This window comes from Garra rufa, chromosome 2 (genome assembly GCF_049309525.1).
Source record: "Garra rufa chromosome 2, GarRuf1.0, whole genome shotgun sequence".
NCBI lineage: Eukaryota > Metazoa > Chordata > Actinopteri > Cypriniformes > Cyprinidae > Garra > Garra rufa.
Window position 1 is genome coordinate 59,023,957 of NC_133362.1, and position 25,223 is coordinate 59,049,179.

The 25,223-nt window shown below is 44.4% G+C and overlaps 1 protein-coding gene and 3 non-coding genes across 4 annotated transcripts in view; 1 reads left to right on the forward strand and 3 right to left on the reverse strand.

Annotated features, from left to right (window-relative positions):
• The window catches only part of LOC141326010 (uncharacterized), a 295,299-nt gene that overhangs the window by 238,351 nt on the left and 31,725 nt on the right, over positions 1 to 25,223 (forward strand). The window lies entirely within an intron of this gene.
• trnar-ucu (transfer RNA arginine (anticodon UCU)) lies at positions 17,811 to 17,900 on the reverse strand. Its single transcript is given in 2 exon segments — positions 17,811 to 17,846; positions 17,864 to 17,900. It is a non-coding gene; the product is annotated as a tRNA-Arg (tRNA).
• Positions 18,758 to 18,831, reverse strand: trnat-agu (transfer RNA threonine (anticodon AGU)). The gene has a single exon. It is a non-coding gene; the product is annotated as a tRNA-Thr (tRNA).
• trnar-ucu (transfer RNA arginine (anticodon UCU)) lies at positions 19,091 to 19,180 on the reverse strand. Its single transcript is given in 2 exon segments — positions 19,091 to 19,126; positions 19,144 to 19,180. It is a non-coding gene; the product is annotated as a tRNA-Arg (tRNA).

Below are 25,223 nucleotides of genomic sequence, written 5' to 3' on the forward strand. Positions count from 1 at the left end.
AGTCTCGTCCCGATCCATCTCCTGCAAAAGAAAGAACGGATTAATCATCTGCAGTACTGCTATTCTCTCTACACCGTGCTTCCGTTACTCACCTCTCTGGATCAGCCCTTATCCTCATTGTTTCTGCTCTGCTGCAATCTAATAAACATCTTGAATTGTACTTACCTGTCCCGTGTGTCTGTGTGCATAACAGATGCCCGGACCTAAACAACAGACAGCATGAGCACAGCGGACCCATTCCAAGAGTTGGTAGATTCTCTCATGAGGGCTCTCCAGCGATCTCAAGTCACAACCACACCCGTCACCACTACCGGATCGTCACCATCACCGAGCACTTCTTCTACGGTACCTTCCAGTCCCATGGCCAGACCGGCGCCCTACTCTGGCCGGGCGGATGAGTGCAATGGATTTCTGCTTCAATGTTCGCTGGTATTTGCTATGCAACCCATGTTATATCCCACCGATCAATCCAAAATCGCTTTCATTATTTCATTATTAACAGGAAACGCTCTACAGTGGGCAGACACTTTATGGCATCAGAATGGACCAGCCACACGATCCATCCAAGCTTTCATCGCTCACTTTAAGGAGGTTTTTGGTCAGTCTGACAGCGATATAACAGCAGGAGACCAGTTATATCATCTCAAACAAGGTACTATGTCCATACAAGAATATTCACTGAAATTCAGAACCCTTGCAGCCGCCAGTGGATGGAACGAACGGTCTCTCATCACTACTTATCGGCTGGGTTTAGAACCGAAACTACGCATGCAACTAGCTGCTTTCGATGATCGAGAGGGATTGGAGAAATTTATACAGTTATCCATCAGATGTGCTGACCGAATGAATGCTTATGGACCAGACATTACCGTTACCACGCCTGCACTCATCCGTCCGTCAGAGAAAGTGATTCCTCCAGAACCAGCTCCAGAACCCATGATCTTAGAGTCCGGAAAATTATCAGCTGCTGAGCGGCAGAGGAGGTTGACCCGGGGTCTCTGCCTATACTGTGGAACCAGTGGACACCTACGATTGAACTGTCCTTCCAGGCCAACAGTTACCCGGGTGAGTGTATTGCAAACGGAAGTTGAGAATTTACACCCTCTGACCACCAATGTGCAACTGTTTACTGCCTCCTTTTCTGTGTCTGCCACAGCCCTCCTCGACTCCGGGTCAGCCGGCAATTTCATCTCGGGGTCCCTCTGCCGCCAGCTCAAGCTACGCACTCGTCCCACGACAACCAAGTACAAAATACACTCTATAACAGGAGAATCATTATCCCGCAAACAAGTACAACGGAAAACAGAAGAAATTCACCTTCAAATTGGCATACTTCATAGAGAGAAGATCCAGCTACTGGTTCTGGAGGAAGCCACCATCGACATCATTCTAGGGCGCCCGTGGCTGGTGAAGCATGATCCCATCCTCTCTTGGGGCTCAGGTGAAGTATTGCAATGGGGTGAAAACTGTTTCAAAACATGCTGTCTTGAAGTTCCACGTCCTGTCAAGAAATCCATCCCTGTGTATATCACGTCAGTCGAAAGTCCTTCCGCCCATCTATCTGTCAAGATTCCAGATATCTATTCACAATTCAGCGATGTCTTTTGCCCCAAGAGAGCTTCCCAGCTACCCCCTCATCGGCCATGGGACTGTGCTATTGACCTGGTTCCCGATGCACCGTTACCTAGAGGAAAGATCTACCCGCTGTCGCTTCCCGAGACCAAAGCCATGGAGGAGTACATCAAGGAGGCACTCGATCAGGGGTACATCCGGCCATCCACTTCTCCAGCAGCATCTAGTTTTTTCTTTGTTTCCAAAAAGGATGGAGGTTTACGACCATGTATTGATTACAGAGCTCTCAACAAGTACACCGTCAAGTTTAAATATCCCCTTCCTCTCGTCCCAGCGGCTCTGGAACAACTCCGATCAGCGCGCATCTTTACTAAGTTGGACCTCCGCAGCGCCTACAATCTGGTAAGGATACGAGAGGGGGATGAGTGGAAGACTGCATTTGTGACCCCTACCGGCCATTACGAATATTTGGTTATGAGCTACGGTTTAGTAAACGCCCCCTCCGTATTCCAAAACTTCATGCATGAAGTGCTCCGGGAATTCCTCCATCGGTCAGTCATAGTGTACATAGATGATATCTTGATTTATTCCCGGAGCGAGGCCGAACATCGCCACCACGTTGCGGAGGTCCTTCAACGACTGCGGGAACATCATCTCTACTTGAAAGCTGAGAAGTGTTCATTCCATCAACCCTCTGTACAATTCCTCGGATACATCATCGATCATCACGGAGTTCGCATGGACGAGGGGAAGGTGGATGCAGTTGTCTCCTGGCCAGAACCCAAAACCGTAAAAGAATTACAGAGATTCCTGGGATTTGCAAATTTCTATCGCCGATTCATCAAGAACTACAGTCAGATTACCAGTACACTCACCAACCTCCTCAAAGGTCATCCTCGAAGTCTAGTCTGGACCACCGAAGCATCTACAGCCTTCAATAAACTAAAGCAAGCCTTCACTCAAGCTCCACTTCTCACTCATCCGGACCCCGATCTCCCTTTCGTCGTTGAAGTGGATGCCTCTACCACCGGAGTCGGAGCTGTTTTATCTCAGCATCACGGTACCCCTGCACGCCTCCTTCCATGTGCTTACTTCTCGAGGAAGCTCAGCCCGGCTGAGAAAAATTATGACATCGGAAACCGAGAACTATTGGCCATCAAGCTCGCCTTAGAGGAGTGGCGACATTGGCTGGAGGGAGCTCAACACCCCTTTCAAGTCCTCACCAACCATAAAAACTTACAATACCTCCGTGATGCCAAGAGATTATGTCCTCGTCAGGCCAGGTGGGCCCTCTTTTTCACCAGATTTCAATTCACCATTTCATATCGCCCCGGATCCAAAAATGCACGTGCTGATGCCCTATCCCGTCTCTTCGAACCTGAGGAAACCACGGACACTCCTACGAACATCATTCCCTCCAAGATCATTGTCAGTCCCATAGAATGGACCTCCCCTCCAGCAGTTGCCACTCCTGAACCCAGGACTCAGCCGGGCTGCCCTCCAGGACGCAGATACATTCCACGCTCACAGCGGGTAGATCTCATCCATACCACTCACACCTCTCTAGGTACCGGTCATCCAGGGGCCAACAACACTCTCTCGCTGTTGTCCGATCGTTTCTGGTGGCCCAATATGGCAAGGGATGTGAGAAGGTATGTGTTGGGATGCAAGGAATGCGCCATGGCCAAGAGTCCTCGTCACCTCCCTGCAGGGAAACTCCATCCCTTGCCAGTCCCGAACCGTCCCTGGTCACACCTAGGAGTGGATTTCATGACCGATCTTCCACCCTCTGATGGAAATACCTGCATCCTGGTCATCGTCGACCGCTTCTCCAAGTCTTGTCGCCTGATTCCATTGAAGGGTCTCCCTACCGCATTTGAGACAGCCGAATGTCTATTCAACCAGGTGTTCAGGTACTACGGAATCCCTGAAGATATCGTTTCCGACAGAGGTCCACAATTCATATCCCGTGTATGGAAAGCCTTCTTCCGACTCCTAGGTGTGACCGTAAGCCTCTCGTCCGGATATCATCCGCAAACTAACGGACAAACCGAGAGGAAAATCCAGGAGGTGGGACGGTTCCTTCGGACATTTTGTCACGGTCACCAGAACTCCTGGAGCCAGTTTCTGGGCTGGGCAGAGTACGCCCAGAACTCCCTGCGGCAACCGTCCACGGGACTTACACCCTTCCAGTGTGTGTTAGGATATCAGCCACCACTGTTCCCGTGGGACGGAGAACCCTCAGACGTACCCGCAGTGGACCACTGGTTCCGGGAGAGCGAGAGAGTCTGGGACAATGCCCATCACCATCTTCAGAGGGCAGTGCGCAGAGCTAAAACCATCGCGGATCGTCGGAGGATTCCAGGTCCTACCTTCACTCCAGGTCAAAAAGTCTGGCTCTCCACCAGGGACATCCGCCTGCGCCTGCCCTCCAGGAAACTCAGTCCCAGATTTGTTGGTCCCTTTACCATCCTGGAACAGGTCAACCCAGTCACATACAAATTACAACTGCCACCTCAGTATAGGATTCACCCAACCTTTCATGTTTCACTTCTCAAACCCTGTCACGATCCTCTGCTTCCCTCCACAGAGCCTGGCCAAGAAGAACCCCCTCCCGAGATGGCAGTAGAAGAAGGCACCATCTATTCGGTCAAGGAGATCCTGATGTCCCGGCGTCGTGGTGGTCGTCTCGAATACTTAGTTGATTGGGAAGGATATGGACCAGAAGAAAGATCATGGGTACCTCGTGATGACATCCTAGATCCCACGCTCATTGATGAATTCCATGCTACTCACCCTAACCATCCTGCACCTCGAGGAAGGGGTAGACCACCTCGACGCCGGAGAGTTCGGCCCCCAGGAGAGGGCCGTGGGGAGGGGGGTAGTGTCACGGATTGGCCAGGCTCTAACACCAGTCACACCCAGCGATCACAATCACCCGAATTCTGATGAGTATCACCTGCACCTAATCACCTGCCAACCTATTTATGCACACACCGCACTTCAGTCATCGTCCGGGCACGTTAACTCTACACGGACTCATTGTGTCTCTCGCCTTCGAAGCCACAATCTATACTTACCTGAAAGTACTTACCTGTCTCTCTTGTGTTCTAGTCTTGTGCTCCCTGTGTCTCCAGTCCAGTCTGCGGTGTGTGTCCATCCTAGTCTCGTCCCGATCCATCTCCTGCAAAAGAAAGAACGGATTAATCATCTGCAGTACTGCTATTCTCTCTACACCGTGCTTCCGTTACTCACCTCTCTGGATCAGCCCTTATCCTCATTGTTTCTGCTCTGCTGCAATCTAATAAACATCTTGAATTGTACTTACCTGTCCCGTGTGTCTGTGTGCATAACACCACTAACTTACCTGTATGATTTTTTTTTTCTTCTGTTGAACACACACACAAAAGCTATTTTACAGAATGTTGGTAATAAAATGGTTGACAGTAGCCTTCGACTTCCATAGTGGGGGAAAAAATACAATGGAAATCTATGGCTACCGTCAAATATCTGTTACCAGCATTATTCAAAATATATTTTGTGTTCAACAAAGGTATACTGCCCTACAAAGCAAAAAGGCAGCAACTACGCCGAGTGCAGAACTGAGAAAAATGACTTTAAAGTTATCCTGTCATCCAGCCTAAATAGTTGTAGGTAGATTATTGGACATGTGTTGTTACTTTACATTAGCTTATTCTTTGTACATATCAATCCTCATATTTAATTTGATATTTTACCACTATTTTGCAGTTACTGTATTCTTGCTTTGTATAACTTACCAAAAACGTGGCACCATACCAAGGAAAATGGCAGTAACTACAGATTATCCAAAAACTATTTTGCCACAACTTGGGCTCTGGGTGTGTTAGATACACTGTATTTGAAATAATTGGAACCATTTGTTTTCCTGAACATGGATATACCAAACCCAAACTAATTTGACCATTTTAGGTCAATATTTTCCACCCGGAAGCTGTTCTGGTGCTGAAACGGCTGATAAAATCAAAACTAAGCTGTATCAAGGCCCAAATGGGGACAATTTATTTTGAATAGGACCATATTATTATGTGTAAGTATTAGATTAATGTGTGTCTGTGGGTGTTTCTGTATCTGTAATGTAGTATCTGCTATACCTACAAATCACATTAACCCTCAAAGACCGAGACAGCCGCCGGCGGCTAAAAATAACTATTGGTCTTAAATGTTTAATAACTTTTGAACCGCTAATCCAATTTGAATGCTTTAAAAAGTCTCGTAAAGTAAAGTCTGCTCTTTTCAGTGATATCGCATTTGTCTCATTTGGATATTCAGAGGCTCCGTAGTAAGCGTGATTACGTCATCACATTTCCTCAGCACTGATTCGTCAGATGAAACAACACGTTTTGGTCCTCTGAGCCAAACAGGAACGATTGTTGATGCTTAGTCCCACCCCTGTGCCCCGATTGGTTCAAACTGTCATCTATTCAACCAATAAACATAGGTTTTGGTCTTTTGAACCACCGATTAGTATGTTTCTTTGCAGATCTGAACAGATGCAAAGTGAAAGCAAAGTGCGTCTTGCGTGCATGAAAACAAACGCAAAATAACACATTTGCATGACAGCATTCTTTGAAAATGTACAGAAATACTCACGACAGAGCCCTTTGACATAAAACAAACCAAAAACAAGGATGAAACAACAGTAGATATCGGATAAAGCACTGGAATGTGGGTTTTCGGTCACTAGGCGATGTCCCGGTAAAATAGATTCCGACGCAGACTACAGCCAGCAGATCCATCTATTTGGTTGTTATATTATGTAACTAATTATTATATAGTTTTTAAAGATTATTTGTACTATTTTTTCGGTTGCACTCTGTATATTTCTCTCTCATTTTGTGTGTAGTTTGTGAATAATTTGGATTGTTTATTTATTTTTTTGTTGCACAAGACAGTTTGTGCATTTTTTCTTGTGCTACTTTCTACACTATTTGTGTTTATTGTTCATCTTTTGGATTAAGAATATATTTATGAAATAGTAAATTATTTTTTACTGTGTTTTGCTATTATTTAACACTGTTTCTGCAATGACTTTACTCCTGAAACGTTTTTGGACAGATCTATATTGTCAATAAACGAAATGGGCCTGTTTTTCACTGAAAAGCACCTAAATAATATTGTAATAATTGGCTATAACTTGCTTGGGGAATGTTATATATAGACAAAATTTTATTTGGAAGTGTAAAACACCTAAATACAAATTTTTAAAGAAAAAAATCTAAACTTCAGGAGTTTTTGTTTGAGTACACAGTAAAAAACACCCAATTGTTGGTAGCGTTTTTTCCTAAAATTCTGGAAATTCACTAATTTTTAGAGAAAACAAAAGGAAATTTGTAATTTTAAATTAGCTAGACATAAAGTTCAAGTTCTTATGTTTATAATGATATATGACAATTGATGCTGACTGCTAGAATAGGTCTGAAAAAACAAAGAAATATACAGGTGCCTCATGTGCCCCAAAAATGTTCTAGGTCTTTAAGGGTTAATGTTAAAGCACTGCAAAACAACTTTTCTTTGGAGCAATAGGCAAGTTAATGTCCAATTCAACAGAGCAAAACAAAATCATTTTCCCTAAGTGTTTCTAAGCATCATTTCAGCATGTTCCAAACAGTCCTCACATTGCTCCTCCCCAAGTTTGGCAAAGCTGATTTTTTTGTCTTTTATAATCTTCCTGTATGCTTCATAGGAGCAGGCGTTTCCTTTATCCAGGTAGTCTGAATGCATCATCTTTATTGTGATGTCACTTGGCAGGTACCGTCAATTTGGGGCATGCTCCTGTCTGTAATGGCTCACACAAGGATGGAAGGACTCAATGTGGTCATCAAGGGTCTTCACGTTCATCTTGTTGACTGCAGCCTGCTTTCCTCTCTGGTCCTTGGATGGAACCAGTGGCCTGGAGTTCGACTTCCCCATCATGGAAATGACAAGACTGTCATTTTTAGGGTGATAGCCCAATGATGACAGGAAAAACATTTTGCAGACCTGTCTTGGCTCTCCTTTCTGGTTTTGCAGCCGGTAGATGAATGAGCGGCCACGGCGACTTTCTGGGCCGGTTGTTATTCTTTTGGTTGGCATTGGGGTAACTGAGTAAAACATCCATGATCGTCTTTCTGTGTAGGTCATCTCCCAGTATTGACTCCATATCTCCCTCCGTCTTTTGGCACCACATGGCTCTCTCATTGGTGGTCGACATGATTCCACATTAGGCTGGGGCTCTGGCTGGGGCTCTGGCTCTTGAACTTGTTCCCCTGGGTCTCCAAGTTCCACTTCAGTCTGTGTCATCATAGGGGTTGGGACATAACCTAGGTCTGTAATGTCATCAAATAAGCTGTCCACGCTGGTGGTATCCAGTAAAGTGTCCAGGATGGTCCACTCCATTTCTTCAGCGGGAGGCAGGACTTGCTGCCTCTTTGATGGAATACCTACATGTGTATCTTAAATGAAAAAGAGAGAAAATGAGTGGCATGAATGTAAATCTACATATTTCTGTGTGTGTCTGTATGTCTGTCTGTCTGTGTACTGCAACACATTATTATTATTATTATTATTATTATTATTATTTGGACCTAGGACAACATCTTCACTCTAATCAATATATGTATGTTGATGTCCGTATATCATAATATTTCATTGTACAGGGAATAACTTCAATTAGGTTCATAACAAAATAATGCATGAATTAGGCATTAAGAAATGCCTAAATAATGACTAACACAATAATAAATTAATAATTTTCACCCTTAATGAAAAGGAAGAAAGAAAAGCCAACACACAAAAACGCAGCCTGGCTTCATAAATTACATTAGGATTAAATTATAATAGGATAAAACATAGAAGCTTGCAGTCATGCAGAGGGACAATATTTTCATAGGTTAATTAAATTAAGGGGAATCCTAATTAAATATATAATTTTATATTCAGAAGAAGAAACCGTGCAATAAATAAATGCTTAGGAATAGGAACCAATGTGTTTGAGCCTGAGCGCTAGCGGGAGGAGGAGGAGGGGGCATAAATACAGATCTGGCCATTAAAAATGCTTCTATTTTCATGCGGCAGCCTGCAATTCGGCACGCGTGGCCTACTGCAGGGGCTTTTTCAGGTTTTTTTGCAACGTTGTTGCGCTTCATATAATATCCACCAGGCGGCGCAAGGAACAACATTCTGTAGCCAAACCCTGGACAAAGAGGGCTATTTGGACAGTATTTACGTCTGTTTCAATATCTGCCGCCATAATCGGTAATTCATTCTGTATGTAACGGCAAAGTATTTATAATTTAGTTTCTTTTTTATTAAGTTAATTTAGAAAAAAAAAAGTTTGGAGCATTTTTGTTCGTTAAACGTAAGGTTCCCTTCCGGAGGGAACTCTACGCTGCGTCCTGGTGGACACTATGGGAACTGCCTTCGGCATGACCGGTTCTGAAACAAGCTATAGAACAACGACAGTGAACCTGACACTGGCCGGCGCCAGCCTATGACATCATCAACAGGCGCCTGCTAGTATAAAAGCAGGTGCCTGAGAGCACAACACCATCTTTTTGTCTTCAGAGTCCTCTGTTTTAAACGAGTGAGTACAGCGATGCCTAGAGAAAGAAAACTGTTTAGGAAGTGTGCGGATCCGTGTCAGAGAAATCTGACACTTGATGATGCACACGACCTTTGTTTGGTGTGTTTAGGTGTAAGAGCACGCATTGTGAGAGTTTCACTTTGAAGAAACTCCGTTCTCGTCTGGCCCTTTTCTCGAGGGAATCGGGCCATCCATCTGCCCCACGCTGCTCCGGTCCCGCCACAGCTGAGGCTGCTCGGCGGCTGAGATTGCGGGGCTCACGGGTGGAGCTGGCTGACGAGTTTGAGAGAGCGTTTAAACGCTTGCGCACGTCAGCCGGAGACGAGAATGCGCTGCTAGCGGATGATGTGTTGTCTCTCACATCCTCCGGTTCTGCAGCGAGTGCTCTTTTGGCTTCAAGCCAGGGCGAGCAGGAGGTTGAACAAATATGAGCTCGTTTGAGCCCATGAAGCCTCTCTGCCCCGCATATGAAGAGTTGATGTCTGTTATGGACCGCGCGGCTGCCCGCTTGTATCTGCAGTGGAAGCCCGCGAGGGAAGAGGCCGCTCTCGGCAGACTAGACGAGCGGCTTCTTCCGGGCCATGACAAAGCCAACTCCTGTGAGCCTCCCATTCCTTCCTGATCTGCTTAAGAGATCGAGAGGGAATGGGACAGGCCATATTCAGCCCGCATTCACAGGCATCGGCATGTGAATCATGCTGATGTCGAGGGAATGCATGGGCGCGGATATGTGACGATGTCTCTCGCTGACGGTTGCGAACTATCTCTCAGAGCGAGGGACATCGACCCTGAAGGCTCCAAAGGCACATATGCGGCAGTGGCCGGTGCTCCTCTGCACACGATGGCAGTGTTGCAGAGGCGCACCAGGCTGATCTGCTGAAAGATCTGGACCGAGCCCCGGGGGTTTGCATCCCTTGCCGGTCCACGCCTCCACCTAAACACCGGGGGGAAACCAGGCCCGTCCTGGCCCAAGGGCCAGAGACGAGGCCAGGTCGCCAGTGTGGGGCTACCTGCCCCTCCCTTTTCCCCTTGACTCCGGGGCTGGGCCAACGATGAGACTGAGGCTCCATCTGTTGGCCCGGTATGTGAACAGTAAAGACACTTTAATAAAATATTCAAGCGTGTATATGTATGTTTTCTTTTGTCTACCAGCTCCGCTTGGGTGTTTACTATTGCAGTTTCGAGCTCCTCTTGAGTTCTACTGCCACCAAGTGCCGAGTGTAGCCAGGTCTCCCCTCGTTTTATAAAAGGAAAACAGTGTGTAGAGACCTCCACTCGTAGAAGTCCCCTCGTGGGTTAAGCGTTGTCAGGTTTTGAAACCTCCGCTAGAGTGAGCTTGGTATAGACATGATCCAACATACTTATACATGCAAGAATATGTAAAAAAAAAAAAAAAACCCTCTTGAGCGTTGTCAAGCTGCTTCAAGCGAGAAATCGCTCTGCTGAAGCCTCCGCTCACTCAAACCCTGCTAAGAGTAATACTCTTCTTGCATGAGTGTAGTCAGGTACCTTCCCTGTGTATTTTCATATACACATATGTGAGACCTCCACTCCTAGGAGTTTGTGTACTAGGGTGAATAGAGCGTCGTCAAGGCTCCCTCTCTGAGAGAGAGATGTTTTACTGAAGCCTCCGCTCTCTTTAAAAAGCCCCGCTTTGAAGTAGAAATCTTATATATTTGGCTGTCAGGCCCCATTCTGGGCCTCGCTAAATTACCTTCTGGCATTGTGACCCAATGCGCCAGAATTGAGTGTAGCAGGCCTAGGAGGCCTCCTCTCTGTGAAGTCCTCTGTAAAGAGAGACATATAAAGATAATACTTCTTAGCGCTGAATGTAGCCAGGTCATTCTTAGACCTCCATTCATGAGAGCTTTTTACTGGGTCAAGTGTTGCTAGGCTCCCTCTATGTGAGGTGTTTCTGTTAAGCCTCCACTTCCCAGAAATACAGGCCGGGAAAACACAAGGTTAAGGCAGCTTGTGAATTCTTTTCGTGGACCTGTCACTACAAGCGTTGAGTGTAGTAAGGCCTCCCTTCCTTGAGAGGGCGTGTATACCAAGGCCTCCACTCGATAGAGCTTCCTCAGTTGAGCGTCGTCAGGCTTGTTACGTTCGAGAGAGCTTGTAACCATTAAAGCCTCCCTCACTGAAAGCTCCGCTTCCGGGTTCTGCTATCGCCCGGGAATAATACAGGTGTCTTCCTCGCGAAATGCTTAGAGCACCTTCTCAAAACCACGTTAGTGGTGTCTGCTCACACAATGGTTTTGAGCATTCCCTAAAATCCACACGAGTGGTAAGTGCACTACAAAAATAGGCACTTTACTAAAATCCATATTTATGGTAAGGATCCCTCCCGTAAAGGCAGGGTCCTTCTTCAAATCCCTCACGGGTTGGACCACGCAGGATAATCCTCCGTGCCCATTCTTCGAGTTGGTTCCAAAACCTTTAAGTTTTTTCAACTCCTTTGATAAGCACAGTGTAATAGGTCTCCCCTCTGTCACAGCCAACAGTACTGAGACCTTCACTCTCACAGTTATAGCAGCTAGCAGGCCCATGAGTGCCTCGCTGACTATTTTTTGGGGGAAGTGCAGTCTTCCACTCACCAAAAACTAGTGTTGTAGGCTTCTCTCCCTGGAGATGTAGTCTCGGAGCCTCCACTACACAGAGCTAGATGATAAATGAGAATTTTTCATTATTGGCGCTGACTGTGAGTATCTGCCTTTTCTTGAGCGTCGAGTGTAGTCAGGCCTCCCCTCGCCTAGAGCGTTTTCCTGAGGCCTCCACTCTGAAGAGTTTCCCTAGGGAGAGCGTCGTAGGCCTCCTCTCGTTTTAGAGAGTCTTTCTGCTGAAGCCTCCCCTCTCCAGAAGCTCCGCTTTCAGGCTCTGCTATCGCCTAGAGACTGCAAATCTGGTGATCCTCGCTATGCTCAGGGCACCCATTCAAAACCACATTTGTGGTGTTTGCTCACGCAAGTCTTTGAGCACTCGCTAAAATCCACGTGAGTGGTAAGTGCACTACTTAGGCACTTCACTAAAATCCATACTTATGGTAAGGTTCCTCCCGTAAAGGCAGGTTCCTTTCTGAAATCCTATACGGTATGGACCACGCAGGGCATTCCTCCGTGTCCATCTTCTGAGTTGGTTTTTTCAAAAAACCTTTTAGTTTTCCAACTCCAATCCAGATAGCACTGCTAGCAGGATTGAGTGTCGACGCCTTTCAGGCCTCCGCTCTCCAGAAGAGCTCCAAAACGAAGGTAATTCTGTCGCACAGGCTAGTCAGCCTCGCGGATGACCTTCAGGATTAGAGTGTAGATAGGTCATAAGACCTCCACTCTCAGAGTTCTTCTTTGCTAAGCACGGAGGTGTGTTAGGCTCCCTCCTTGAAAGCCTCCACTCTCCAGACTCCACTCAGGTAGTACTGTCGCATGGGCTATTCAGCCTCGATGAACACCTGCAGTGTTGAAGTGTAGTAGGTCTTGGGACCTCCACTCTTAGAGTCCTTCTGCTGCTCGCAGAACATTGCCAGCCTCACTCAGAGTCCTTCGTTGCCTCCAGAGATTCACTAGAAATAGGCGGTCCGACTGCACAGGCTATTCAGCCTCGCGGACCACCTCTGGTGTTGGGTGTAGATAGGTCACGGACCTCCATCCTTAGAGTCGTCCTCTGCTGGGTGCAGAGTGGTACCAGGCTTCTTTCTTACCAAAGCCGCCACTTTGCAAAAACTCCACTCAGGTAGTTCCGCTGCACATGCTATTCAGCCTCGCTGACTACCCTCAGTGTTGAAAGTGGAGTGGGTCACGAGACCCCCACTTTTAGAGTTTTCCTTTGCAAGACGCAGAGTGTTTTTCTGGCTTCCTTTGAAGCAGTCACTCCTCTGAACTCCCTGCAGGTAGTTCTGCTGCACAGGCTGTTCAGCCTCACTGACTACCCCCAGGTTTTGAGTGTAGAGGCGCCACGGCACCTCCATTCTTAGAGTTGCACCCTGGAAGGCACAGAGTGTTGCCAGGCTTCCTTTCGGCGAAGCCTCCACTCCTCGGGAAATCTCCACTTAGACAGGCCTGCTGCACAGGCTATTCAGACTCACAGGCCATCGTCAGTGTCAAGTGTAGTTAGGTCATGAGACCTCCACTCTGTAGATTCCCTCTGAGCAGAAGCTCCACTCGGGTAGTTCGGGTTGCATAGGCTATGCAGCCTCACTGAATACCCCCAGTGTCGAGTATAGGCTTTTTCCCTTCTAGGCGTGAGTGTAGCCAGGTCTCCCCTCACGGCAGGGTTATTTGAGACCTCCACTCCTAAGAGCTAGTGGATGGAATGTTGTCAGGTTTTCTCTCTTTATAGAGAGTCTTTTATGAAGCCTCCGTTCTCCAGAAGCTCCGCTTTCAGTACTTTCAAGCGTGAGTGTAGCCAGGTCTCCCCTCACTGGAGGGTTATTTTGAGACCTCCACTCCTAAGAGCTAGTGGATTGGATGTTGTCAGGCTTCCTCTCTTTTAGAGAGTCTTTTATGAAGCCTCCATTCTCCAGAAGCTCCGCTTCCCCATTTATACCTGTTAGCACTGAATGTTGTCAGGTCCCTAGAGCAGACATTCGCTCTGCTGAGACCTCCATTCCCTAAACTCCGCCCCTTATGGTCAGGGCGTTTATGAGCTCCTTCACTTAGAGAGCTAAGTGTAGTAGGCTTCCTCTAGGCCTCCACGCTTGAGAGTTGCGTGCACAGGTAGCCGAGCTAGCCGTGGCAGGTCACTGGGCCCCAGCGACTCTCGCTGAAGCAGGGGTGATTTTCCTTCTTGACTCCTCATTCAGTCAGTTTGATCACTTATCCCTCGGCATGGCGGTGTTGGGTTAAGCGTTCCCATAGTGTCCACCAGGACGCAGCGTAGAGTTCCCTCCGGAAGGGAACGTCTAGGTTACGTATGTAACCCCTGTTCCCTGAGGACAGGGAACGAGACGCTGCGTCTCAGGGCCATGCCTCGGGCCCTGCACAGACCTCCGTCCGACAAAAAGATGGTGTTGTGCTCTCAGGCACCTGCTTTTATACTAGCAGGCGCCTGTTGATGATGTCATAGGCTGGCGCCGGCCAGTGTCAGGTTCACTGTCGTTGTTCTACAGCTTGTTTCAGAACCGGTCATGCCGAAGGCAGTTCCCATAGTGTCCACCAGGACGTAGCGTCTCGTTCCCTGTCCTCAGGGAACAGGGGTTACATACGTAACCTAGATGTTTTTGTTTATTAAAGACCAAGCGGAAGACAGTGAGTTGACCTACTCTGTGTTTCAATTTGCCTTCTCAAATCACGAATTGGCTAAAATAAAATCCATAGATGTAAAATAAAAGATATAAATACTAATAGATATAAATGTGTGCTATTAGGTGCATATCCAATCGTTTGTGCAGAGAGTGCAAAACACATTTTTAGGACATGAAGGCTCAAGCTCGATCAGTTACATTTTTTTCAGTGGAAAATATGTAACCGTTATTTTTTGTCAGACATGATAAATAAATATGTAGAAAGACTTAAATTACTACTTAACGAAAAAAAACAAATAGAAAACAAAAACTGTTTTTATTATGTAGCTAGTCCGTAGAGATGCATTTCTCTCTAAAGGCGCGCGTCCAACGAGGATATGAGGAGGACTGTTAACTGCATCATCACTGACTCAGAAAACAGTAGTTTCTAAATAAATAATTAAAATATCTCCTTACTATTAGACAGTCATGGTATTTACTTTTTTCACTGTTTTGTGGCAAGCTTTAAACAAGGAACCCTTCCAAGCTGTGCTGAACGTGCGCTCAATGCTGCTGACAGGACCGTGTTTCCACCAGCGCTGCAATTTTTTTTTTAATCACCACTGAATGTCTAAAAAATAATTTTAGCCCGCATTTGATATTTGACGGACTAAAATGCAGGGCTATAATACGTCTTAAAAGTGGAACATGGAAATATAATGGATGTACTGCGAAAAAAGTTTTATACTCGACATTGTTTCCAAATCATTAAAAGTGAGATTATGGAAACGAAAATTAAATTTAGCGTGGACGGTCGGGTCGTGAAGAAAATTATTCTAAGCGGTTATATATATATATATATATATATATATATATATACATATATATAGTTTATTCTAAGGGTGTATAGTTAATATAAAGCGGGTGCGGGTGGATGCGGAATAAAACCTCGTGGGAGCGGGACTAGAAAAGCACTTTGTTACAGCCTATAGACTATTTAGATACTTCAACATCAAATAAAAAGTTATTAATAAGCATGAGCAGTTTCATTATTGTTTTCATTTTCTTTTTTCCTGATGAACTTTTATTAGACTGCATTGGAAATAGAAATGTTAAGTTAGTTTTTTTCCCCAACCGACAACCGACGTCGTTAAGTTAATATTAACTGACAAGATTGTGTGAAATTACATTTAAATTTGAACTGATTGGTGGCTGTGACACATTAAAAACAGCTAAATTCGTTTTCAGAGATTAATTTCACATAAGCAAAAAGCAGCATAAACATCAGACCATCATGCGCAGAGCTTGTGCGCAGAGAAAAACCTAAGCTGTATGTAGAAGACATAAATATGCCCATTTGTGAAATATATTTTTCTGAATGAATAATAAATTAACAAAACAAAAGAGAAAAAAATAACAAGTGCAACACCGCACAGTATGGGCTTAACAAAATGCCAAAAAGCACGACTTTGGTGGAACTCAAACACACAACCACAACCTCATCTGGGAGTCTAGAAATCCAATGTGCTATCCATTGCGCCACAGAGCCTGTAGGTATGCCAGGCTGGGCCTGTCCAGCTCAGCAGAGTGGCAAGCTGTGTGGGCAGAAAGACAGGTCCTCAAGTCTTTGCACAATTGAGGCACGGTTCAAAAACATTGAGTGTTGTCAGTGTCTCCCATGCAACAGCGAGCAAAAGCAGGTGAGAGGGTAATGTTTCAGGAGAAACCGCCTGCTGTCCTCAAGCTCCTCTGTGTCCCCTTTCGCCATCCGTTTTTTGGTAAAGCACGAGCTCGGCTGTATTGTGGCGTGCAACCAAAGGCATCGCTGGGATTCAAACGCAGGATCTCCTGTTTACTAGACTAGCCTGGCCGCACAATTGCCCTCCGGGAGGGCGGCTCAGACGATCCAGGCTCCCAGAGAAGAGGCCAGGGGTTGGCTGACCGGGCGCTGGACAGCTTTAAGGCGTCTGCCGACAACTGAGTCGGGGGGGTCTGCACAATTAATCACTCGCTATCCCTGTTTGCGTGTCGCTTTCGGACAAGCTTGCGCTTGCTGGACTGGAACGCCGCTGGGATTTGAACCCAGGATCTCCTGTTTACGAGACAGGAGCTTTAAACAAACAAACAACGGCGCCGAACCGCATGCAAGGCTGTCGAGAGGGTGACTCAGAGGGTCAAAACATCCAGAGGCGGGCCAGGTGCTGGTACGCTTAAAAGAGAATGTCTACAAATTTCTACTGCCTGAGGGCAACACTGCACAGTATGAGAGTTACCAGAAAGCCAAAAGCCACAACTCTTGGTGGGACTCAAACCCACAACCTTAGAATGGTCTCATCTGGCAGTCTAGAAGTCCAATATTCTATCCATTGCGCCACAGAGCCCAAATTGGGGAAAAGCCGAGCCGCGTGAAGGCTTACCTTCCGGGTCTGTGGCCATCCAACGGTAAGAGAGCGCGTGCTCTCTCTGCAGGAAGGACAGGCCCTCGGGTCTCTGCATAATTGCAGTGTCGTTTGAAAGGCAGAGGCACTGTAAGGGCCTCAGGTCCAAGGGAGAACAAAAAGACCCAAGCTGCCGTCTGCAAGGCACCGCTGGGATTTGAGGCCAGGATCTCCTGTTTACTAGACAGGAGCCACGGCGCCACCCCGCATGTCAGGCGTGGGGAGAGTGGATCAGAGGATGCATGAATCAACAATATGAACTTCCTGCTGCCTCCACTTGATGCAAGACAGCGATTGCCATACCTCACTGAATTGGTTCTTTTAAATATGATTGACATTTTTTTTTAAAATCAACGTACGCTGAGAACAGGAGGCCTCAAAATGGTTTCTACTGTCCGAGGGCAACACTGCGCAGAACGGGCTTAACAAAATGCCAAAAAGCACGACTCTGGTGGGACTCAAACCCACAACCACAACCTCATCTGGGAGTCTAGAAGTCCAATGCACCACAGAGCCCGTCGGCATGCCAGGCTGGGCCTGTCCAGTTCAGAAGATGTGTGGGCAGAAAGACAGGTCTGTGTACAATTGAGGGACGCTTGCTGGACTGGAGCGCCGCCCAAGGCACCGCTGGGATTCGAGGCCTCAAAATGGCTTCTGCTGTCCGAGGGCAACACTGCGCAGAACGGGCTTAACAAAATGCCAAAAAGCACGACTCTGGTGGGACTCGAACCCACAACCACAACCTCATCTGGGAGTCTAGAAATCCGATGCGCTATCCATTGCGCCACAGAGCCTGTAGGTATGCCAGGCTGGGCCGAGTGGCAAGCTGTGTGGGCAGAAAGACTGGTCTGTGCACAATTGAGGCATGCTTGCTGGACTGGAGCGCCGCCCAAGGCACCGCTGGGATTCGAGGCCTCAAAATGGTTTCTGCTGTCCGAGGGCAACACTGCGCAGTATGGGCTTAACAAAATGCCAAAAAGCACGACTCTGGTGGGACTCGAACCCACAACTTTTGAATGGCCTCATCTGGCAGTCTAGAAGTCCAATGCGCTATCCATTGCACCACAGAGCCCGTCGGTATGCCAGGCTGGGCCACTGAGGGCTTTACTTACAGATTTGCGTCCGACCAGCTAGGCCAAGTGGCACCGTGTGTGGGCAGAAAGACAGGTCCTCAGGTCTTTCCCAAATTGAGGCACGGTTCAAAAACAGGGTCTCCTATCCAAGCTCAGCTTTAATGCGGCGTGCAGCCAAACCGTCGATGGGATTCAAATGCAGGATCTCCTGTTTACTAGACTAGCCACAACTCAGGTGGGACTCGAACCCACAACCTTTGAACGGCCTCATCTGGCAGTCTAGAAGTCCAACGCGCTATCCATTGCGCCACAGATCCCAACACGGGAGCCAACAGAGCCGCGTGAAGCCTGACCTTCCGGGTCTGTGGCCGTCCAACGGTAAGAGAGTGCGTGCTCTCTCTGCAGGAAGGACAGGCCCTCGGGTCTCTGCATAATTGCAGTGTCGTTTGAAAGGCAGAGGCACTGTTAGGGTCTCAGGTCCAAGGGAGAGCAAAAAGATCCAAGACAGTGATTGCCATACCTCACTGAATTGGTTCCTGGGCACGTTTTGCTACCTTTTAAATATGATTGACATTTTTTTTTAAATCAACGTACGCTGAGAACAGGAGGCCTCAAAATGGTTTCTGCTGTCCGAGGGCAATACTGCGCAGAACGGGCTGAACAAAATGCCAAAAAGCACGACTCTGGTGGGACTCAAACCCACAACCACAACCTCATCTGGGAGTCTAGAAATCCAATGCGCCTGTAGGTATGCCAGGCTGGGCTTGTCCGGCTCTGTCTAGTGGCAAGCTGTGTGGGCAGAAAGACAGGTCTGTGCAAAATTGAGGGACGCTTTGCTGGACTGGAGCGCCCCCCAAGGCACCGCTTGGATTCGAACCCAGGATCTCCTGTTTACTAGACAGGCGCTTTGACCAACTAAGCCACGGCACCACCCCGCATGTCGAGCGTGGGGAGGGTGGCTCACAGGATGCATGAATCAACAATATGAACTTCCTGCTGCCTCCACTTGATGCAAGAAAGTGATTGCCATACCTCACTGAATTGGTTCTTGGGCATGTTTTGCTACCTTTTAAATATGATTGACATTTTTTTTAAATCAACGTACGCCGAGAACAGGAGGCCTCAAAACGGTTTCTGCTGTCCGAGGGCAACACTACGCAGAACGGGCTTAACAAAATGCCAAAAAGCGCAACTCTGGTGGGACTCGAACCCACAACCTTTGAACGGCCTCATCTGGCAGTCTAGAAGTCCAACGCGCTATCCATTGCGCCACAGAGCTCTACACGGGAGCCAAAAGAGCCGCGTGAAGGCTGACCTTCCGGGTCTGTGGCCGTCCAACGGTAAGAGAGTGCGTGCTCTCTCTGCAGGAAGGACAGGCCCTCGGGTCTCTGCATAATTGCAGTGTCGTTTGAAAGGCAGAGGCACTGTAAGGGTCTCAGGTCCAAGGGAGAGCAAAAAGATCCAAGACAGTGATTGCCATACCTCACTGAATTGGTTCTTTTAAATATGATTGACATTTTTTTTTAAATCAACGTACGCTGAGAACAGGAGGCCTCAAAATGGTTTCTGCTGTCCGAGGGCAACACTGTGCAGAACGGGCTTAACAAAATGCCAAAAAGCACGACTCTGGTGGGACTCAAACCCACAACCACAACCTCATCTGGGAGTCTAGAAGTCCAATGCACCACAGAGTCCATCGGTCTTTCCCAAATTGAGGCACGGTTCAAAAACAGGGTCTCCCATCCAAGCAAGAGCTCAGCTGTATTGTGGCGTGCAGCCAAACCATCGATGGGATTCAAACGCAGGATCTCCTGTTTACTAGACTAGCCACAACTCAGGTGGGACTCGAACCCACAACCTTTGAATGGCCTCATCTGGCAGTCTAGAAGTCCAATGCGCTATCCATTTTTTTATTTTTTTTATTAAGAAATTTCAAACATTAAAATACAATAAGATTAAAAGTTTTCCATTAAACAATACATTTTCATATCACATTCTCTATATATACATTCAGAATTTCAGAAATTTCTTTCAAATTCTGGCAGTTTCCACATCAAATCTTTTAAGACAGAACAAACGTGTGGAGTAAAAACATGATAAAAAGCATCTAAATTATTTTCACACTTAAAATGCACATACAGTCTTCCCATGTACACTTCAGTTTTCCTTTTAAACATGTTCCAAACATCCAACACAGTTTTTTCTTTTTTAGCCACAGTTCTTCTTTCCCATATTGCACTTTTCATCAACATTACCCACAGATTTATAAACTTTTTGTTTTTACACTTCTTTTCCCACCCCAACATCACCACTCTGTTCCAGCCAATTACATTTTCATTCCATTCCACAGTGAAATCCCTAATTACACATTTACATTTGTTTAAAAAGGCCTCCAATTCTTTACAATATAAAAACATATGTAAAATCCCCTCCTCTTTCTCCTGGCAAACTTTACACATTGCGTTTTGTTCCATCCCTATTTTCTTTAAAATAACCTCAGTAAAAACCACCTTATGTCTTATAAAATACTCCAAACATTCCAATTTTGTCTCCACACATCTTCCTCTCATGTTTCTCCATATAAAATCTTCTTTTAAATCTTTGAATTTTTGCACCCAATACTTATTTACAATTGGTTCTTTAAAAACACTATCCCTAAAACCACAATAAAATATTTTTACAGTACATTCTTTAAAACCAAACAATTTCTCCCCCAATTTCACATAGATGTTCTCTGTTTGCTCTTCTGCCATACTCTCAATCCTTTTAATCCACTCTTTTGGTATTGTATTATATGCAATTCTTGCTGGCTTTCCCTCCCATAAAAAGTCAAGAAAACTTTTCTTCAACCTCTGTTCCGTCCATAAAGGTATTTCAGATACATATAAAACACACCACAGCTTAGAAATCATTAAAACATTCAATATTAAAACCTTCCCCTTCAAATTTAAAGTTCTTACTTTCCAAAAATGTAATCTCTCTATTTGTTATTATTTCTTCCCACATGTCATCTCTTACTTTCCTCTCATTCTTCCCCATTAAAACTCCTAAAATCCTCATTTCTTCCACTTCCTTGAAATTAAAACATTCCATTAAATCCCCAGCTTTACCAAATCTCATATATACAGTTTTGTCCTTATTTATTTTACTTCCAGACCCTCTACAGTATTCTTTTACAACCTTCATAACTTCTTTCACGCTCTCTTTCCCTTTTACAATTATTGTTGTGTCATCAGCATATTGAAAAACCTTTCCCTCTGTCTTATTTTCTTCTATTTCTATCCCTATTATTCCTTCTTTTTGTCTAATAAGCAATCCTAATGGTTCCGATACAAGTGAATATAATAATGCTGAAAGTGGACAACCCTGTCTAATTGATCGAGTGATTTTAAAACATTTTGTTAAAAACCCATTGCATTTTATTCTTGTTAGAGCACCCCTATATAAAATCTCAATCCATTTAATAAAATTTTCCCCAAAACCAAAAACCCTTAAAACCTCAAATAAATACCCGTGTTCGACCCTCTCTATCCAAACAGTGTTTCGTTTATGAATGAACGTACGTTTTTAAATGAATCTAGTAAAATGAATTACTTTCCCATTCAGAAAGAATGTAATTTGCTTTATTCCTGAATGAATGCCATTTCGAATGAATCAAATAAATGATATGATTCAGTAATTAAATCAGTGTCTTGCCGCCACCTGCTGGCAGATCTTTTCAGTTATTTAAATCATTTAATATTTCTGTATCCAAAATGTTATATTTAAAACATTAATCTCAACATAAATTTATGAATTTGATCGCAGTCATGCCACCTCTGAACCTCATTAAACATGAAAAAATTTAAAACAAAGGTAAAAATATAAATCATTTTATGAATTCAAAAATAACATTGTAATGGAAAGGCTAGGTTTTTAATCCGATTTTTTGATTATTGTTTAGAGTGTGCTCCTAAAATGTTAAAAGTTAGGAGCACAGATGCTCCTAACAAGAAACGTAAGTGTAGAGCCCTGATTACTAGTGATAAACAAAATTACTTATCTGAGAGAGCTTGCAGACAATCATAGTTTTTTTCCCTCAGCCTTATTGCCTGTGCAATAAAATTCACTTCAAAGATTTACTTTTCATTCATAAAGCTGCCATTTCAACTCCCTAGTCTTTTAAAGATGTCTTGCTGTTATTACTGTCAGATTATTACTGTCAATCACAGCAATGACTCACGCATATTTATCTGAGTTAATGCGTATTTTTGTAAACTCGCATTTGTCATTCTTGAAATGGTATGCATGGATGTTTGGTCCTGTTAGACAAACAACTTTTCTTCAATTGTGAATGGATTGTGTAGAGAAAATAAGCAAAACCCACTCATATTAAGGCACAGCTCAGTTGACCAGAAATGACTTAGCTGGCTTGTCAAAATAAGGAAGCAATCCGTGCATATGGTCAATTGCCTTCAATTAATCGTTCAGCCCTGTTTGTTACAACATGCAACATCTCTTGTAGCTGATTAGTGCATATAGAATGTAGTTGTATGTTAGTTCTGACACTTTACATGTTTGAATGTTTTGATGTCTGATATTTTGTGCCATTAAACTGGGGTTAACTTGTTTTTTTCCACCTTAGACCTGATGACACTAAAAGAGGAGAGTGAAGTACTGAATGAAATGAAAGAGTATGAAGATTACGATTTCATAAATGGAGAAAAATCTTTTAGTTGTTCACAGATTAAAAAGACTTCCTCAATAAAAAGGGCTCAAAAGACAGGAGAGAAGCCATACACCTGCCAACAGTGTGAAAAGAGTTTCACTCAACCTGGACACCTTGGAGCCCACATGAGAGTTCACACTGGAGAGAAACCTTTACCTGCCAACAGTGTGGAAGAAGTTTCAACCAGAAAGGAAGCCTTAATTTCCACATGACAGTTCACACTAGAAAGGGCCTGTTCACCTGCCAACAGTGTGGAGTAAGTTTCACTCAAAAAGGAAGCTTTAACAGACACATGAAAATTCACAATGGAGAGCAGCCTTACACGTCTGATCAGTGCGGAAAGAGTTTCAATTATAAACGGCACTTTGAAGACCACATAAGAATTCACACAGGAGAGAAGCCTTTCACCTGCCAGCAATGTGGAAGAAGTTTCAACCAAAAAGAAACTCTTAACAGACACATGAACCTTCACACTGGAGAGAAGCCATTTATATGTGGTCACTGTGGAAAAAGTAAAAAAATAAATAAAGCAGAACGTAAATACCACATGAGATTTCACACATGAGAAACTAGTTTTATGTCATCAGTGTGACATGAGTTATGTAATAACACCAGAGAGAAGCCTTTGCTGTGCCAAAACTGTGGAAAGACTTTCTGAAACAAGACAATCTTGAGGTTCACAGCAGATTTGTGCTTTGTTTACACCTGGATTTAAAATGGGTTTTGGTTGATCAGATCACAAATACAATAAACTGTCTCTGTATCACACTCTCTTTTGTCCACTTATGGCACTTCTCTCCTCATTTTGTCAAGGGGAGGGTAAATGCATGGGATCTTTCAGATCTTCCAATCAAATATGTTTGCTAAATTTACATAATATAATCATAAGTAAGGCTGGGTAAAACTACTAAAGAGAGAAAAAAAAGGACTTAGGACACCCAGAGGGAACGGTGTTGATACACTGCCCATTCATAGCTATTGGTGCTGACAAGAGAGCATTTTGACTATCATGTACATTGATTTTTTTTTTGTTTTTTTTTTTTGTAGATACTTAAATTTTTTTTGAAAATGTTTCAATAGGAAAGACTCTGAACTCACAAAATCTTTTCTTTCAGATAAAACATCAGACATAACATTCCAATATTGCTATCGAATTGTGGTCTAATTGTATGTATACTGATCAATTGCAACTCATATCACCAATCTCTGCCAAAAAAAAAAAACATTTTTGGCTTTGATTATCATGTATATCAGAGGTCTCAAACTCAATTCCTGGAGGGCCACAGCTGAGTTTAGCTCCAACCATCACCAACTCACACCTGCTTGGAAGTTTCTAGTAATCCTGAAGACCTTGATTAGCTGGATCAGGTGTGTTTGATTAGGGTTGAAGCTAAACTGTGCAGAGCTGTGGCCCCTCAGTAATTGAGTTTGAGACCAGTGATATCATGCTGCAATTATGAGTTTTAAAGCCATTTCAGTTTCAATTTTTGATACATTTTTCTGGACGCACACGTCCAAAGCACGCGGAAAAAAGTGTCTGTCACATGGCTTGAATACTAAACTAAGTAGTCTTTCACACTGCAAAAAATGTTTTTCTAGCTTTGCTTTTTTTGTCTTGTTTCCAGCCAAAATATCTAAAAATTCTTGAATCAAGAAGGATCTTCTAGACAAGTAAAAATTATTTTCTTGTTTCAAGAAAAAACAAGTCAAAATTAAGTGCATTTTTGCTTAGAACAAGCAAAAATTCTGCCAATGAGGTAAGCAAAATTATCTTATTTCAAACAGAAAACAAGATTATTTTTCTTACCCCATTGGCAGATTATTTTGCTTGTTTCAACCAAAAATGCACTTAATTTTGACTTTTTTGCTGAAAACAACACAATTTTTACTCATTTAAAAAATCTTTCTTGATTTAAGAATTTTTTAGATATTTTGGCTGGAAACAAGACAAAAAATCTAAGCTAGAAAAGCATTTTTTGCAGTGCACTAATAAGTTTGTTAAGTCGGTTATGTCTGTGAAGTTAAACAGCTGGGAAAGAAATCATGTTTATATTAGACTGGTGTATTAAGTGACAGCAGTGTAATATTCTGTACTGATACTGCTGTTTGGGTCTATACTGTTAATATGCAGAAAATCACCCACTGCACTTGACTGAACGACTTCTGTAGCTGTAATAAGATGACATTTCTTTCTTGAATGCTGTTTTTAAATGCTCTAGTGTGAAGTTAAACATAGTGGATTGTGTGCAGTTGTAACAGAGGGGTCTGAAGTGTGGGTCCAAACGCAAGCTTTATTGAGCAAGAACAGACGTAGTCAAAATGGGCAGGGTCAGAGACGGCAAACAGAAGCATCCAAGATCATCCAAAGAGTAATATGAATAAACAGGTGACGGTGCCAGGATCAAACACAAAGGCAAGGCTAGGAAACATAACAATAAAAAACAAAGGGAAACAATAAAGGCTAAACAACAATCGGCAAAACAGGGATGCGAGGGAGTGACTTAAATAAAAAACACATGGGGGCACATGACAAAAACAACTGATGGGAAGTGAACACATGGAACAGAGGAATCAAACAGAATAAGACACACAGACAAAGGTGAAACATGGTAGA